Source organism: Egretta garzetta, unplaced genomic scaffold (assembly GCF_000687185.1).
Source record: "Egretta garzetta isolate BGI_Z169 unplaced genomic scaffold, ASM68718v1 scaffold293, whole genome shotgun sequence".
In the NCBI taxonomy this organism is placed as follows: domain Eukaryota; kingdom Metazoa; phylum Chordata; class Aves; order Pelecaniformes; family Ardeidae; genus Egretta; species Egretta garzetta.
In genome coordinates this window covers 1,420,467-1,424,899 of record NW_009259318.1, presented here as the reverse complement: position 1 = coordinate 1,424,899, position 4,433 = coordinate 1,420,467, and positions in this window count along the sequence as shown.

Here is a 4,433-nt window from a genome sequence, read left to right as displayed (position 1 = left end):
AAAGGATGTGGAAAATATTGCCAAAGGTGTCCATGGCTGGCTCATGTAGACGATCTCAGGTGCCTTGAGGAATTAAGAATAGCTTGGAACCAGCCTTAAAAAAAGGAGCAGGCCAATGTAAGCTGTCTGAAACAGTTCAGTAGTTTTCCCCAGGAACTAACAAAGCAATCAAGGGAGAGATTTTTAATTCTGCACATAGGAAAAGCTTGGTCCTAGACTTCAATTTGCACAGTAGAAATCCCTGATTAAAAAGGAGCCAAACACTGTTGTGCTTCAGGAAGTGGGAGAATTTGGGATGCTTACTTTGGACGACAGTGTAACCTTACAGTGTAGCCTATACAAGAGGAGATGCACAGCTGCATCTCCCCAGGAGCAGAGAACAGAATATATTGTGAGTCAGAGTCACAGTTCCTCCCTATCTTCACCACCACACGCACTCCCTTTGCTCTGCTACAAGAGTCAATTACTTCATCTTTTTTTTTTCCTTTTCTTTTTCTTTTTTTTTTTGTTTTTTTTTTTTTTTTTGTTGTTGTTGCGGAGCAGTTTACTCTCCCATGCTCCCAGCCAGCTACTTTGGCTAGCAAGGAAGGGGAGTGGGGTGAAGCTTGGGCTCTCTGCACTTCTGTCATCTTAACACTCCCTCTCCACCCACTTCCTCTCAGCAGGGAGTATTGGGTGAGCAGCCCCTGCTTCTCCTTGCTGCAGACAGAGTTGCATTGAGCCAGCTGAACCTGAACACTCATGGGAACAAAGCTGGGTGTGTGTGTAGGGGGACCGGAGGGGAGAGAGAGGGACACTCCTCTCTCCCTCTTACGTTCCTGTCTGACTAGGTACTGGCCTTGGCAATGTGTAGTGAGTTTAACCTAGCAAGTGTATTCTGTACAGATTCTGAGTTAAAGGCCCATGTTAAAATGATACAGGATACTGCCAGTGCTAGAAAATGGGGGAGCATATTCACTGAAACCTGTGGAAGGCCAGCATCTTCCTAACCTGATCTCAGTCTGTTTCTAGAACATATGGAAGGGAGCCCATTGGAAAAACAAAACACAGCAATCACATCCTTAGGAACTTTTGGGAGGCAAACATATGGGGAAAGTCTTTACTAAAGGTGAGAGGTCAGTCAACGTCTTGGGATAACTGGATATACAGGGGATAATAAGTTCTCAGGCCTTTTTGACAACGCGAACACAAACAGCTTTGCTGAGCTACAAGCAGGAGTACAGAGCTTTTCCAATAGAAAACTACTTTTCCTATGGCTGGCACTGATGGGAAGCCTACACATGATCAGGAAATATCTCCTGTGCCTCCCAGAAAAAGGCAAGAACACACACATATGTCTTTTCTGTTCCATGCTCCCATCATCTCACTCTTAACCTACATCTCTGGGCTGAAAGAACACCAAACCTCAGAAACATCTTCCTTGACACCTTGACATCTTCCTTCATGAAGGTGTCTTTCTTGTTAGCATACGTATGGGGGTACAGTTTCTGACTTCAAACTTTCAGTATAGCTTCAATTGGGACATAGGTAAATGGAAAGCAGAAGAGAACCTGTCAGGTCAAGGTTGGGGGATTCAGATCATCTGGACCATGAGACTGAAGTGCACGTGTAGTGCTTGAATTTACAAGCAAAATACTGTGCTAAAGTTATTTAGAAAAGACACATATTCAAAATTAAGGAAAATTGCAAAGAATGTTTATTCCCATTTTAAATTATTAAATGGTATTATGCTTGGAGGCAGTTGTGTATTTGCAACTCTTAAAAATTAAATCTCGAGGCCAAATTCTGCTTTTGGTCACACAGAAAGCAGGCGACCGTAGACTGAGTTGCATATAACTGAGGTCATAATCTGGCATAGTGTCTGAGCTGGCTCAGTTTTCTATTAAGCTAATGTCAGTACTGGTAAGCTGTTATGGGGAAATCCAATAGGGAATGGGTCAGGTGTTAATGCTCACAATCAGCATGATTCCATATAAATTGGAGGAATTTAAGAAACAATGCTGTGTCTTATGATTAAGTTGCTTGTTTAGACTTAAAATAACTTTATTGACTTGAGCGGTGCTACTTCGGATTTACCTTGGTACAAGTTAGAAGAAAATGTGACTCTGTGTTCAGAAGATCTTTCTATGTCAGATCTCTAACAAAAGTGAAGGAAGGAACCGTATGGAAATCTCTGAACAACAAGGTGGTAAAATCAAACTGTCTTCTTGTCCTCTTTTCTGTGTTCTATGAACAAACTGAAACTAAGATTGTAATTTGTCCAAATTCTTTCCTTTCCCTTAAATACGGGAAAAACCTGAGTCTATGATGTGAAACTTGGAGTCATCTCTTTTGCTGGTTCAGATGGTCTGCAGCTATGTGAAAGGAAGAAAATAACATTACTTCAAGAAAGTCTAGATCCATTTGTAGACTAGTTTGTCTACACTCTAGTGAAAGAAATACCTTAAAATGAAAGTAGTATTCCACAAAAATATATTGTAATTCCACTGTCTTCTTCTTAAGCTGTAAATTTTGGCAGTGGAAAAGAGAGTTTTATTCACAGTATGAAGACAATGGTCTCTCAATTTTCTTCTATTTGTTTCTAACTGAAGACAAATTTTCATACTACAATAAGTTCTTACATTCAAGATTTGAAATTAACGTTCTCAATTAATTTTCAATATTCTCCTTCAATTTCTGTTCCAAAACCCCACAGTTGCATTAAGGGATTTAAACCATTCACATCACTGAGGGTTAACTTTAAATCCTTTCCAGTGTGCACACTGAAGGCAAATATCCATCCTGCCTATCTGTGCTGAGTTGTCTAAATGGTTTGCTTTGTATTAGGTGAAGTAAATCTGCACCACTGTGAATTAGCCATTCTGAGGCTGTGATTGAAATTTGGTTTCTCCTACAGGCTGAAAGGCTTCAGATGAGAGGTTGCAATTTTGGTCTGCTTTTGGCTTTTCTCTTTTTCTGCTTAGTTTAGTCCTTGCATCTTTCTTAAAACATTATGTTGCAGGTTGGCACTCAATATACAGTAATCAGAAAAGCACTGTATCTCTTTAGCCCAATGTGTAATGCAGGAGACAGTATCGGAGATACCTGTCAGGGAGGTTGAGTAAGAACTTGTTCAAAGAACTCAAGTACCGCAGGATAGGACCAGCAGTACTTTCACAAATTATTTCATGGCTTGTTCTGATGATTGCTTGCTATTGTCTAATTCTGGACAGACTAACACATGAGAACATTTTCAGGACATGAAGTTTTCCCAGATATGTAAAAAGAAGTAAAGTGCCAATTTTGTACTAAAAAATCTTCACACACGTAAAACTCCTAGTGAAAGCAAAAAAGAACACAAAGAATAAAGATTTTAAACTGTTACATATTGAAATAAAATACATAGCCATTAACATTTTATTAGCTCTTATTCTTTGTGTTCTGGGAAAGCAAAATCGCAGCCCTTCTAATGAAAACAAAACAAACTAAATGCCACAAACACCAATGTTAGGGAGGGGGAAAGAAGAAAAAAAATACTTATCGTAATTTCCCTTCAGAATGCAGATAATGGTTGATTACCCTAAATAAATAGGAATTGTATTCCTTTTGAAGGTTCCGTGGTTGGAAATTTCCTTATACAGTTCCCTTTCTTTTTTTTTTTTTTTTTTTTTTTTTTTTTTTTTTTTTTTTTTTTTTTTTTTTTTTTTTTTCAGAAAATATTCATGCTCCTTGCTTTAGTTACTTTTTAGGGTAACATGTTCCATATGTCACATAGCCTTTGTATGAAATAGTTTAGACTAAATTCTCCTTTCATCCCTGTGACCTAATTTTAAGGTCTTACTGCTGTGGAGGACTAATCTGGATCAGTTTGATCAGACCCTCCTATTTTATAAATGCCATTTAACTCACCACAACTTTTTTCCCCTTTCCATAACAATAAGCCCAACCAAGTCTTTCTTTGTAAGTGTTGTTATTATAACCTCCCTTAAATTCTGCATCTAATTGAACAGTGCTCTCTGACTCAGCTCATTATTATACTACTTGCTTTCATTCAAGTGAATTTTTGAAGTAATGCAACACAGAAGCTTATTATCTTCTTTTTTCTTGGTTGCTATTGTCTGGAATAGATGCCAAAGAGATATTTATTTTTTGTGTGTGTGTGTTAACTGTGGCTTCCTAAGTGTTTTTCTATCCTTTGCATAAAACATAAATTTCTTCCTAGGAAAATACTGCTTTTGATACTTTTTTCTTGGAATAAAGTGCATTTAGCATCTTCACAAGCATTATTTTCTTTATGCCTTCCCATCAGGTTTCTGTGTAAAAAATATATGCACTTAAAAATTGTCCAGACTGTTCCATTCACTAGCTAATTAAAAAATTCTCACTGTCGACTCTTGATGTTCCTTGTGCCTCACCCCTCTCTCTAACACTAGTTTAGACAGGGGAAACTCCAC